General features: G+C 34.4%; 1 long non-coding RNA gene across 1 annotated transcript; it reads left to right on the top strand.

Annotated features, from left to right (window-relative positions):
• On the top strand, positions 8,107–8,979 carry LOC107612571. Its single transcript, XR_001613812.2, has 2 exons — positions 8,107–8,360; positions 8,465–8,979. It is a non-coding gene; the product is annotated as an uncharacterized LOC107612571 (long non-coding RNA).

The following is a 15,196-nucleotide window of genomic DNA, read 5'->3' on the forward strand; positions in this document are numbered from 1 at the left end:
CTCAGTTTCTCAGTTCATACACCATTCTTCCTTCTCGCTCTACCAAACCCATCCTCAGTACATCAGAAACCTAAGCCTCCATTCTCTATCTTTTCAAAATAATACCAAGTTAAATCTCCTAGGACCTTTCCCATGTTTCAATGCCCGAAAATAAGCCCAAGAGTCTTAATTAGGTGTCACAGAAGTATACAAGCTTGTTGGGAAGGTGAAATAGTTTAAAAACAAAGTTTTAGTTGAAAAACAGGACATGTGCGTACGCAAAGGGGGTGTGCGTGCGCACGCCCTAGGGGATTTTTAAAAAGTGTGCGTACGCATAGAGGTGTACGTACGCACAAGTGCAAAATTTTACAATTCTGTTCGCTCGCACATGGCGTGCTAACCCCCTCAACAGAATGCACCTTCCAACGTGTGCGTGCGCACAGGTTGTAAAACTTCGTGGGTATGTGCGTGGGCATCCTAGCACCCCCATCAGTAGTCATTTCCCCGTGTGTGCATGCGCACAGGTTCAAAAATTCACGGGGTGTGCGTGTGCTCAAGGCTGTGCGTGCGCACACAAACAATAAATCACAAAATTCTGCAACATTGCAGAATTTTAGATTTTGACACCAAACTTTCATCAATCATATATTCTTCTACCAAATTCGGATTTCCACAAATTTTAAATCATTTTAAAGCTTGTTCAATTATCTTTCATTTGATATAAAATACATTGAATTTCAAGCACGACAGCTCAAGATATGATTCATGGAAGTTTATCAAAATTTCAGTTTTTTACCAAAAGTTCACAAATTCTCAATTTTCCAATTTCACAACCAAAACTAAACCACCATTTCATCAAACTCCCAAAACACCTCAATTTCATATTTTTCATACCTCAATTCACCACTCCATCTTATGAAATCATCAATCCCCATTATCAAATACATAACAATACATTAATATTCAACCAACACATTAATCAAACATCATTCCACTATTACCAACAATCACCATAATAAATTTCAATCTCAACCCTCCATACCATGCTATCAACATCAACATTTCAATTCATCAACAACCCAAATCATCAAATCATCATTCATCATCATACAACAATTTCAACAACTAATTTAAGTCAATCCTATCCTATGGGTCCCTAGCCTAAGTGTCCAGAAATATTATATATTACATAGAGAAAATCGAAACCATACTTTGACCGACTCCCAATATGCCAAAAACCCAAAATTGAACTCCAACAAGCTTCAATTCACCAAATCCTCAACCAAGATCAACAAGTCCAGCCACCAAGTCCACTTTCAAGCAATTTAAGTCACCAATATACTCCACACAACACCAATTCAAGCTAGAAATTACACAAGTTCCATAAATAAACCTAGGGTTTCATATATACACAAAACCACAAGAGATCAAGTATGCTCACTTTACCAAATGTGGATTGGGTAAAACCCAATGGGAATCAAGTGTTAGAGTGTACCTAAACACCCAAAATCACAAGATTTTACTCAAAACCAAAACCAAATTTTTGAATTTTACAAGGGCTTGAAACTGGATAGAAAATTTTGAAAAGCTTACCACAATTCTTAGCTAGAAGTGACGGGCTCGATGAGGGCTTCGCGTAGCCGCTGACGGCACGTGAATCAAAGCACCGTAGCTCGAGATATGATGGATTGAAGATGTAGGTGAACAGTAACTTTGGAAACCCTCACTCTCTTCTCACTTCAGCTCCTCTCCCTCTCTTGAATGTGTTTAATGAGCTAAAGTGGGTGCCTTTAAGTGCTTATATATGTTGGGCTTGGACCCAACTTGGGCCCAGTCCAACCCGTTAGTGTTTTTAGTCCGTTTGGCCCAACTTTGGACCAAACTTTTAAAATTAACGCTCGGTTTTCGACTTTAAATATTTTCCTAAGGTTTTCTGCTGTTTTTAATTTTTCTCGCATAGTGCCGGGCAGACTTAAACTAGTTCGACCAGTTCGATTGCCGGTTCCCAGTTTTACTCGTTTTTCGCAGAAAATACATTTTCTGAATCAGAAAAATCTACTGAGTCCAAAAATCATATTTAAATCCTCTAATTCTCATTATAAGTTTTCGGATCCTATTTTGAGCAATATTAATCATTTAATTAGACGGTTAATTAGTCTCGGTTCTTACAACCATCAAGCCAAATGCGCAACTATACGATGGTAGGTGGTGGAGGGGCATCAACTGTTGCATCACTGCCGTGGCTGGACTCCGACACCACGGCATCCGTCGCTGGACTCGGCGTTGCCGTGGATGCAGGTTATTGAGCGGTGGGAGGTGGCGTTATCGTCGTAGACCACGGTACATAGTTGGGGTTAGGGACCATGATGAATGGCTGGTCTGCTAAACCCAGAACCTGTGGCATGACCGGCGTGGTCGGAGTAGAGGGAGAGGATCCAAAAGTCCCGAGGGTACCAGAGGAAACCCTCCCTCTACCTGACCACGGCTTCAACCACGTCTGATAACCTAATCTGCAGCACCTCTTCTTGTCGTCATGTCTGCATATATCAAAACCAACCTTAACATAGTGAACCAACATATTTCAGACAATGTCAAATAACTCCAGCAATAATATTCAGCAATTCAGTTCAATAATCGAAACACTTTTTAAAGTGGAAATTCAAAGTTCAAATTCAAATTCAAAATAAGAAAAACCAATTCAATAATCAACAAAACCTCAGCATGTTCATAAACTCAAATTCAGCCATCTTCAAATACGTATAAAAATGGACAGCTCAATATAACTTAATTTCTCAATCATTTTTTAATCTATTAAAATGGACAGCTCAGCAACAATTTTTTCAATTTACAACAAAATATTTTAGCCTAATATAGAGATTTCAATTAAAAAACAAATAGAGACAGAATATAGAGATTTCAATTAACTCAATATATAGATTTTAATTAAAAAAACAAATGGAGGCATAATATAGAGATTTCAATTAACAATATAGAGATTTCAATGTTACCTATTGTTATGCAGAGACAGAATCGAATCGAAGAGAAAAAGCTGGGGAGCGGAGGCGGTGGTGGTGGTGTCGAGCAGACACCAAAGAACGGAGGCTGGCATTGGGGAGCGGCTGTGGTGGCTCTGTGGTGCTCGGCGCCAATTCGGAAAATGGAGAATAGGGAGAGTAGAAGGAGAAGAAGAAGAACAAAGGGGTCTCGTGGGTCGGTGGGCTGACAGCGGCGGAGAGGGGGTTGTGGTGGTGGCGGTGTCGACGATGGCAGATGGTGGTTTTGGGGAGAGGGAAGGAGGGAGATGGTGGTTTAGTGAGAGAGGGAGTGAATCTGGAATGAGGGGAGGAGGGTTCGCGTTTTGAATTCACGACCAGTTACCGTTGGATTTACCATTGGATTTTTTCAATGGTAAACCTTTGTAGGTCACCAACATGCATCGTTTCACTAATTGGTTTTACCGTCGGATTTAACTGGACGCACCATTTTACTTTTGTTTCCCTCCAAATATTATAGGCAGAATTATTGTCGAAATCCAAAATCTGCTGGTAAATAATAAACCTTATGAATTCGATGATATTACTGGCGATAAATTTGACAGTAATTTCGTCGCTAATGTCCAATCCTAAATTTGATAGTACTCACCATTTTTCTTGTAGTGTGACCCGTAGATCCATGCAAGAGAGAGGAAGACGCTGCACTTGGCGTGGTGCTCTTCATAAGTGAGAAGACAATGGAAGTGTTGCTTGGAATTAGAAAAGTTACTTTCCTAATTCAATGTAATTCAATTACTTCTGAACCTTGGACTTTGTTGTATCTTTTTCAGTTATTTCCCCATGTGTTGTCCCTAGTGGACCATTTATTTCATCAATAAAATATTTATTTTTGATAAAAAAAAAACTCACTCACCTAATGGTAGAAGGCTATATTTGGAGAAGTGTATATAATATAACAAATTAATCTTTTTGGTAAAAACTTTTTAATTGTTGCCTTTGTAAAGAAAATTCGGCAACAATATTATATTACCATATCAATTAAAAAGTACCCACTACAATTTTTTGTTTTTGTATGTTGTGACTGTAAGACCCGGTTAATTAATGGCTAATTAACCCATAAATGAGAATTTATTCTAGAAAGCCAAAAATGTTATTTTTATGGCTTAATATGATAGAGGAGACTGAGACAAGAATTTCGGTACCAATTTTATAGAAAACGGACTAAGATTGGACCGAAAGGGCCAAACCGGTCCAACCGGACCCAAAGTGGGCCCTTGGCCCAACTAAACTAAACTAAAACCCTAGTTTTCAGCACTCTCTCTCCTCACAATACACAAACACACGCTGAAAATTAAGATGGAGGGGGGAAGAACACTCTCTCAAGTTCTCTCCCTTGGTTGATCTTCAAACCACCATAACTTTTGATCTAGAGCTCCGATTGCCGCTCCGTTTGCGGCCACGTGTTCACCGCGGAGAGCTCTACAAAACCCATACAATTAATTTTGAGGTAAGCCACATTTTGCTCTTCGAATTTCTAGCCTTGATTTCGAGTTTCATGAGCAAAAATGTTGAGATTTTGGGCTCTTTGATGTTATAGGACCCAACTCTCTTGAAGGAGAAGGTTAATCTTGTCTCCTTGGACCTTGGGTGTGGTAAGATTCTCAACCCTAGTGTGATTTGTTGTTCTATGATGTTTGGGTATTGAGATGTTGTGTATGGATATGATGATTGTGGCTTAGGTTGTGTATATGTGAATATTGGAGCTTGATTGGTGATTTTGGAAAGCTTGGGAGAGGGTTTTGTGTGACAAAATATGTTCTTGGAGGTGTTGATACCTTGAGAGCTTGTGGACAAGTGGTTTAGAAGTGCTCCGATTGAGCTTGGAAAATCGGCTAAAGGTATGGTTTCGGTTTTCCGTATCTAATATGTAATGTGGTAGGAAATACTTAGGCTAGAGGTCCTAAGATAGGCATTGAATTGTTGATGTTGTTGAATGGTTGAGATATATGATGTGATCATATATGTGATTATGAATATTGATGCCTTGATTGTGTGATGTATGAGAAATGCATGTTGTGATATATGCTTGATGGATGATTGAGGTTGAATTGATGGGTGGTACCATGTTGATGGTGAGTATGATGATGATTATGTATAATGATGATTGATTGGAAATGGAATTATTGGAAATTGGATTGATGAAGGATGTATGACATGATATTGTGTTTGTCCTTTAGCCATTTGATTGAGAAGTGTTAAAAGGGTTGGATGGTGATTTTGGAAATTTTGGTAAAGTGTCAATGTGTGAGTTGAGGATGGCTTGGTATTGATTTTGGTACATTTTGAATGATTTCAAAGAAAAGGGTTGAAATTGGCATGTTTTGATTGATTTTGAAAAGAGTTGAAAGTGGCTTGTTTTGAAAATGGCACTTTGTGGTTTTGTATGAAAACATGGTTTTTGGGCATACTTTGACGGGACATAACCTGGACTACGGATCTCTGATTTGTACCAAATCTGTTTAGAAATGAAATTGGATCCGGGATGTCCATGCCGTTCGAAAAACGGGTGAAAAATGATTTAAAATGAGAGAGTTATGACCGTCGGAAGATTGGGGGTTGAATCTGTGAATTCTGCAGCTTTTAACTTAGAAAATTTTTAGCAGAATAACCCTCCGCGCGTAGGCGCACTTGGCGCGTGCGCACCATTCTTCCAGGAAGCACCATCCACGCGTGCGCGTGGTGTGTGCGGGCGCGTCGATGCGCTGCGCCATATGCCCAACTATTCTCCAGATAGTTGTGCCAGAATTGTGCCAGTTTTGTGCCTGGGCGCAAGAGCACGCGTGGCTGACGCTTGCGCGCCGTTTGGATATTTTTCAACCCGCACGTTCGCGCGTATGACGCTTGCGCGTCGATGAGTTTTTGGCCATCCGTGCGTGCGCGTGGAGTGCGCGTACGCGTGGCCCTGTTTTCATCTCAAAGTTGATTTTTGAGTTTTAAAAGCCAAATTTCATACTTCTAAGCCTCCGATCTCACCACTTATATCTTAAATCATTATGATATGCCTAGCATGAGGAAAAGGGCTAGTGAATGTGGTAACTTGCGAGTGAAGCAAGGGAAAAATGAATGATCAATGAGGATCAAAGATGATTATGTGAGATGCGGAGAATGGCGGTGAAAGTGCTTGTTGTGCCATGGGCCGAAGGGCCGTAATTGTTAATGAATTGGCTGGTTATGGATTTAACCGTGAGCCGGATGGCTAGATTATTGCCGTGTTACGGTGGAGCCATGATTATGGCTAAGTATATATGCATATATGCTGTTGAATGAATTGTGAATGTTTGCACTTCCACCATCGGAGATGAGGGTTTCCCTGGGAGGAAGCAGTGGCTAGCCACCACGTGCTCCAGGTTGAGACTCGAAGCTCTTTTGACCCTATGTCGTAAGTGTGGCCAGGCACTGTGAAAGACCCGGATGAGCTCGCCCCCGTAAATATTCACCAGTGAGGGTGATGGATATGGATCATGATTATGATCAAGTTTATGATGAGTATAACTCGAGTTGGGGATGCGCGACAGAGGGACAGTCCAATGGTTAGCTACCAGGACTTGTCGGGTTGGCTCTATAACCGACAGATGATATCATCAGCCACTAGGGACAGGCATGCATCATAAGCATACTACATGAATTGTTTGAGATTGCCTATTTGACTGCATATTACTTGCTAATTGTCTAAATGCCTTATCTGCTCCTATTTGTAAATCTCTTGTCTGATATAACTGTGTTTGCTATATTATACTCCTGCTGGTGGTTGGGAGGTCTGAAGGAATTGGAAAGGGAAGTATTAGTTAGACTGAAGAATCTTTAGTCAGTTACCACTTACGGTTTAGTTTGTTTATAAGCTTTGATATTATCTGGAGGAAGTTCTAGGATTGCCTTCGGCTTTCCTCTATTATTATGTATTATATATGTGGAAGCTTTTACCGTGCTGGGGACCTCTGGTTCTCACCCATGCGGATTTTGTGGTTTTCAGATGCAGGACGCGAGGCTTCTCGTTGAGGCATGCTGGAGACTTCTGGATTAGCGAAGATCCTTTGTTCTCGGGACTCTGTTTTGGGTTATATATCTTGTTTAGATACTTTTATCTCCATTAAATAATACAAACTGTGATGACTCCTCTTATAGGAGGTTTTGGAAAATAGGTTTCTGTATTTGTGTCCTTTTGGGTTTTCCTTGGGGTTTTCCTTATTCGGACCGGTTATCTTCGCAGCCGGATTTTGAGTCTTGATATTCCTGTTTTTGACACTCCTTTGTATATATATGATCTCGCGTTAGCTTATCCCTGTTCGTTACGTTATCGATCGGAGTGTTGCGCTTTTGAGTTACGGTTTTTGTTTACCCCTTTTTCTACAAAGGCTCCTAGTTATAATCAATTATTCATACTACTAAACGTACTAAATTTTGGTTTTAGAGGTTGTAATACCTTGCCATCTCTGAATTATGACTTAAGCATAAGACTCTGTATGGTAGGGTGTTACAGTGACCCTTTAAAATAGTGACTATTGCTAAAAAAGTAGTAATAATTTATCAATGATCACTGTTTTTAACTTTATATTACGGTTTGTAACCATAATCTCTTCTAATGTCATTATAACTAAATAGTTACCATAACTTTATGTTACTATTTATGAACTAATGGTACGGTTTGTAACTATGTTATTCTCTTCTAATGTAACCATGATGACTCAAAGATCATTCCAAAAGTATGTGTAAAACAGTAACTTATGTCACTCTTATTTCTCATGTAAATTTTTTTTAAACAAATAATTAGAACATTATTTTTTTCTTCCTAACTTCCCATACCATTTACCCATAGCTTTTCTCAAAAATATAGTAATATTATATATATTTTCAATGGTTTTACATGTACATAGTTTTTCTCTTCTTTGTAAGCTACATTTTATATTCAGTTTGCATTATTGTTATAAATAAGCTACTTTTTTAATTCAGTGAACTCAAGAGGCAAACAATACAATAAATTATTCTAAAAGAATATTTTTCTACAATGAGAATTCTTTGTTTTATTTAATTTGTTTATGTTGAGAATCAATCTATACCTCTTAGTATATAAATGGGACACAAACTAAGCTACAAATATTCTAGTTAACTTGATGAGAATCATATAGAATATAATAATAAGATTAGGAATGATTTAACTCTGTATATAAAGTCGAATTAATCATAACTTTGTGATTGCAAGCCAAAAGAGAAGAAATACACTAAGAGACTGTTGGGTCATCATGGGGAACTCTTGAACATCGAAGAGATATCGAGAAAAAATCAAGAGAATATAAGATGAGAAGACACTACATCTAACTCAAAAACCTTAAGGTAATAAATAAATGAGTCTTTCATCTTATAAACTCCTTACTCTTTTTTGTTTTCTTTGATGTGAGACTAACTTCATACACTTCTCACACTTGTAACATTAACAGAGACATTTATGGCCAAGATCAATGTGACAAATGCACTAGCAATAATACTTATAACCGGAGTGATTATTTATTTGGTCATTATTACTGAATTTCAAGACACTCTTCTTGAAAGGCCCTTGAGTCTATCACATTATGATTTTTCATCTGATGAGATACAACTTCAAGCGTGTATTAACAGATGTCGAAGAATCTTTCCTAACCATAGAGGGAAGGAAATTGAATGCATGAACAAGTGTCGTCAAATGTTTGGCTAGTACTTTAGTTTGCTCAATGGAGTTCTATGGAATGTATCTGAAAATTAAATAGTGTTCTAGTGTACCATGTATTATTCCTTGTATTGAGCCTCTTCGATCGATGATGTAGCTGAACTATTTCCTCATTATTCGCCATTTTGGGTTACAAATGGTGTATTTCTTTTTTTTGGGTTACAAATGGAATTGCGCATCCACATTGCATTATTACTTAGGCGTATCCCTTATATCATATATAACTTATAGAGAAAAGTTCAAGATCAACTTAATTTATTATTTTTTTGTTAGTATTTTTAATTATCAGTCTATTATTTTTTATTTAATAGTTCGATAATATATTTTTAGTCTATATCTTTTATTATTAACTAACTATTGGCAAAAAATAAAATTTACTAAAATTTTAACATTTCTGTAACTTATATATAAAATGAAAAACAAAATATCTTTTAATGCACAACACTTTGTATTATGACCAAGCTAAGGATGGGGATCATAGACTAGCACTTTAGTAGGTAGCCTTCAGGTTGATTCTTAATTAACAAGACTTGTTTTCAGTAATTTGTAGCAGTTATGTACTCTGCTTCAATAATTTATGGAGCAACAATATTTTGTTTGCTGTTTTTCTAAATGATATAGGATTTTTCAAAGAAACAACAATTTTTTTTAGAGGTGTAAGTTATCGAGCTAGATCAAAAATTATCATAAAATCGAATTGAAATTTATAATAATCAATCCAAAAATCGAAAAGACTAATTTTTACAATTTTACCCTTTAACCTAATATCAAAATTGCTAACCCTAAGTGAGTGATTCACTCACGCAAAACGCAGTGTCTCCCTTCCTCGTTTTTCTTTTTCTGAATCTCAGAATCTCCCTCCTCCCTCCATCCGTAGAGTCATAGACCGTAGCGCTTCCCTCCCTCCTCCTCTATGCGTAGCGCTCTTTCCTCCATCCTTCTCACGTAATCCGCAATGGTGACGCGTTTCTCGTTGCGCCGTCACGAGTCCCAACCGTAGAATCTTCTCTGTTGCCAAGAAGCTTGAGCCGTCACCAAGCAACCCTCTCTGTCGCTGAGAACCCTATGTCGTCTCCAATTAACCGAGAACCCCGCGCCGTCATCAAGCCCTCTCTTGCAATTCAACAATGTCTTCTTTGGAAGACAATATATTCACCAATTTTTAGAATAAAATTTATTGTTGTTGCTGGTTCTGTACTTCACTGGCTCTATTTGTTGTTGTTGCTGGTCTAATTTGTTGAGTTAAATTTGTGTTATTGTTGCTGATTTACTGGTCCTAATTTTTAATTAGATAATAATTTGTTGTTGGTCCTAATTTTCGGTGGCTGGTACTATGAAAATTTGTTACTATAACTTGTTGTTACTGTTTGAGAATAGATTTGTTGTAATTCTTGTTGTTTGATAACAAATTTTTTAGATAATAATTTGATGTATGTTGTTGTGCGTTTGTTATGTTTATATGTATGCAGTCAGCAAGCAATGAACAGGCAAAGACAAAGACATTAGAGTGCTTAATAACTATAAAAGTTCTTTAACTTCAAAAATAGTAGAGGCATTGATTTGCACACAAAATTGGCTTCGTTCTTCTTCAATGACAACTGATTTTGAGGAACTTATTGAGGAGTTTGAGAAACTAAAATTAGATATGCAAAAAAAATTGAAGTTTCTTTCATAAATTATACGCATTGCTTTATAGTTTATAATTTATATTATTTTTTGTTTTGTTTTGTAGAAATTGCACCAATCGAAAAAAATGATAATGAATCTGGTGTGAATTATTCAAATTAATTATGGTGACTGATTTTATTGTTATTTAGTTCTAAAGTGTATTTGTTGATTTGTAGTTTGGTTTTAGGACGGTGTTTATTAGACATTTTCATGCGTTTGTTTTATATTTAATTATGTGTATTTATTTTATGTTTAGTTATTGAGATAGTTGAAATTGCATTAAATTTGAATATAATGTACTTTTATTATTTTAAGTTTATTAACTATTTTAAACCTCATTTTATTGTGATTAATGACCTGTTTAATTAGAATTTATAAACTGAAAAAACTAACTGAATTAAATGGCTTTTGATTCAGTTCGGTTTAATTCAATTGATGTAAAAATAGCAAACCAATTGATTGATGCTAAAAAAGAACCGATCAAATCAATTTGATTGATTTTTAATCTAAAACCGAGCCAAAACACCTCTAATTTTCAATTATGTTTTTATCAATCTAGCTATTTAATATATTAAAATTATTATTATAGGGATAAGTATTGTTTTGGTCCCTAACGTTGAGGCTCAGAATCGAAACCGTCCCCAAGGTAATTTTTTATTTAGAATCTTCCTTAATGTTTTTTTTTTCATATTAAAATCGTCCAATGTAACAATAATTTTTTGTTTTGGTATTTTTGCCAGAGACAAATACTCAGGCAAAGACGTTTAAAACGTGATGTTTAATCTCACTCGTTGAATAGATTATAATATATTAGATTTTTGACACGTGACATAGATTAAATGAGTTATATTCTTAAAATTATTAATTTGACCTTGATACCAATTTTTTAATTTGTTTACAATTTAAATTTTTAATGAAAATTTTATTAGAGATTTGCTTTATTTATTATTATTTTTTATAAATTTTATAATACTAATTTTTTTTATTTAATTATCATTTTAATATTTTATTCGATCTTATCACGTGCATGGCACGGATAATTACACTTGTTATTTCTAGAAAAATTAACATCTATGTAACCCATGATCTCAATATTAGTAATACCCTTTTAGATATCTCAAAATTCTCTCAACAACAGTAATTTTTTTGTTTATATTAGTAACTTGTAGCGTTTTGTATAACGAAAGGACACAAACTATGTTTGAGAAACATTCTAATTCTATAACAAGGAATATTTTAAAACCTATATAAATTCTAGTGTGTAACAAAAAGGTGATTTAAGAGAGAAAAGAACATAGAATTATATGGCCAAGACTAGTGTGATGCATGCAATCATATTATTGATGATTGGAGTGCTTATTTGTATTGGCAGTGCTAAATTTCATGAAAATATTCCTATGAAATCTTGGGCAACTCCATCTTATTATATTATTGCAGGAGGAAGAGGAAGAACTGCACTAGGAAAGTGTACCAAGTATTGTCGAGATGAGTATGCAGAAGATCTAAGAAAGACAAAAGAGTGCATTAAGAAATGCGTTGTCCTTGAATGTGAGGAACGCCATGGGAATGATCCAAGAAAGAAGAAAGAATGCATTAATAAACTTTATGCTAGGTTCACCCAAATAATAAAAAAATAAGCATATACAAGTTGTTGTGAATTTTTTTTGAAATTCTTAATTTTATAATTCCTCGTATTTTATTATTTTATATGAATATTTGATGTGATAATTTTAATTTCTCCCTCTTTTATGTTGAGAGAGTACTGAATCATCTATAAAGTATCTAAGATATTCACCTACAACATAAGACACATTAATCGTGAGAAATTTAAGCAAAATAGGGTAAACTACAAAAAAAACTATTTCCAAATTATCAAATCATTGATGAAAAGTATCCTTTAAATTTGTTAACGACCAAAATATTTTTAAAAAATTTATAAAACACAATAAAAATACTAAACCGTTAAATATATATTCACAACATAGGTTTAATTATTTAGAGATCAAATTTTAATGGATTTTTTTAACTTTTTTTATAAATGACTAAAAAATAATTTTAAAAATGAAAATAAAATTTAGAGAATAATGTATTATGGTTCCACTTTAATTTTTGTTTGCATTTTTTAAATACTTATCCAAATATTTTGACAAAATTTTGGATAAAATACAGTTTATCAAATACAAAAATTATTTGGCATTAATAAAAATATATTTTTTATTTTTCTCACATTTTAAAATATCTTGAAAGCATTTATGTGAATTAATTCTTGGCCTGTACAAAGTATATCATATCACCATGCATATGCTAAAATTAATCCTTTTATGTAAGTTTCGTCCAACAAAAAAAAAAAAAAAAAAAAAAAACTTTCATATGAGTTACTAGTATTGATATTAATATACATAATGTATGTAAAGTTTTTTAATTTGAGCAGTATGTTCCAAGAAATCTCTACCTCTGAAGAATATAAAATATTCACTTATGCTAACACTTAATATATGATATCTATACTATATGTTGGTGACTTCCAACAGAAAGCATTTGAATTTAACAGATTATCATTTGATTTTGTTACATTATTTCTTCTTTTTATTTTTTTTTGGTGGTATTGTGTACATTATTTCTTCTATTTAGCGAGTTAAACCCTAAAATGGTCTCTGAAATTGACGTCGTGTACTGAAATCGTCCCTGAGATTTCAATTGCACTAATTACGTCCTTAAGATTGAGAAAAGTGCACCATATAAGTCCCTAACCCATTTTCCCTTAACGACGTGATGACATGGCTGAATGACGTGGACGGTAAGTAACACATGTCACTCCATGATTTGGCCACATGTAATGATATAATGATGTGGTGATCAGTGACACGTGGCATGCTGATGTGGATAGTTGTGCCATGTGTCACAATGTTATTTGGCCACGTGTCGCAACAGTATTCGTCCACATGTCATCCATTATGTCATCATTATAGATGCACCAAATTAGTCCCTCACTTTGCATTTAGTGACTCATTTTAGTCTCTGAAATTGAATGTCTTACACCAAACTAGTCCCTTCACCAATTTTTTCTCATTTTTTTTAAATTTAAAATTTTCAATATCTTAAATGCACTAATTTCAATTCTATTTTTTCATATATCGTTTAAATACAAGTACTTTCATAAAAAATTTTAAAATTTTAGTTTTAATTATATAATTTTTTTAATAATTTAACATTGATAAATTTTGTAATATATAAGTATGTTATTATAAAAAAATAATTATATGATTGATTGGACATATTTTTTTTCATAAAAAAATATGTGCTTTTAACAAGAAATCAATAATTAAAATATACATTTTTTTATTCTTATGAAATACACGTTTTCGTTATGTGTAAATGAGTTAGATTGAAGGTACTTCAAGCACTATCACTATCATCTTTGACCTCTACAGTCTAAACGAAAGAGGTCGGAGATGGTAATGAGGGAAGCTTGAAATGCCTTCACGTCAACTCCAAGACGTCGGTTATGGGTATTCGCAAGAGGAAAAAATATTTTATAAAAGCATTGAAAGAGGTCGGAGATAGTAGTGAAGATGCTTGAAATGCCTTCACGTCAACTCCAAGTCGGCGGTTAAGGTATTCGTAAGAGAAAAAATATTTTATAAAAGCACTTTTATTTGAATAACATGTGAAAAAATAGAATTGAAATTAATGCATTCAAAAATATTGAGAATTTTGAATTTATAGAAAAAATGAGAAAAAATTGGTGAAGAGACTAGTTTGGTGCACGACATTCAATTTCAGAGACTAAAATGAGTTACTAAATGCAAAGTGAGGGACTAATTTGGTGCATCTACAATGATGACATAATGAATAACACGTGGACGAATACTGTTGCAACACGTGGCACAAACGGACACGTGGCCAAATAACATTGTGACACGTGGCACAACTATCCACATCAGCATGCCACGTGTCACTGGTCACCACATCATCATATCATTATACGTGGCTAAATTATGGAGTGACACGTGTCACTTATCGTCCACATCATCTAGCCATGTCATCACGTTGTTAAGGAAAAATGGGTCAGGGACTAATATGATGCACTTTTTTCAATCTTAGGGACGTAATTAATGCAATTGAAATTTCAGAGACGATTTCAATGCACGACGTCAATCTCAGGAAGCATTTTGAGGTTTGACTAATAGTAATACAATAATACTAATAGCCCTTTAAGGTCAAATTAAACCCATTGAAGTCTTGGCCCAAGGTGATGAATAATCCATGACATGGAAAATTGGTCAGAATTTTAATTCATGTTGATGATAGGGCTTATTATAATACATATGCGACGATAGCAAGTTAAGAACACAAGAAAATGAAGTACTTTTGGTCAGCCATTTAATAATTTAAAAAAAAAATTTATAGTTTATTCGAACTAAATATTTCAAAAAGTATATCTTAGTTTTGAATTTTTCTTTTATTGCACCAGATGTTATCTGATTTATTCCTAAGACAATATTTTTGTTTATTACAAATTCATTCATCAAATTGAAATTTAAATCATTCATCCACCAATGAAAATATTTAAGCACTTCAAAAAATAATAGAAAGTGACTCACGTTGCTCATTTAACAATCAAAACATGTTAATAAAAATTTTGTGAAAAATAATATTTTTGACATATAGATATATAATTGTGAAAAATAATCTTTCCTTCTTTTTAATTATTGACCATCAAAAATGGTTTACTAGAAAAGTTTGAGAATATTTTTTTTATAATACTACTTTTTTTAATATTTATTGACCATAAAAA

Source organism: Arachis ipaensis, chromosome B08 (assembly GCF_000816755.2).
Source record: "Arachis ipaensis cultivar K30076 chromosome B08, Araip1.1, whole genome shotgun sequence".
Classification (NCBI taxonomy): domain Eukaryota; kingdom Viridiplantae; phylum Streptophyta; class Magnoliopsida; order Fabales; family Fabaceae; genus Arachis; species Arachis ipaensis.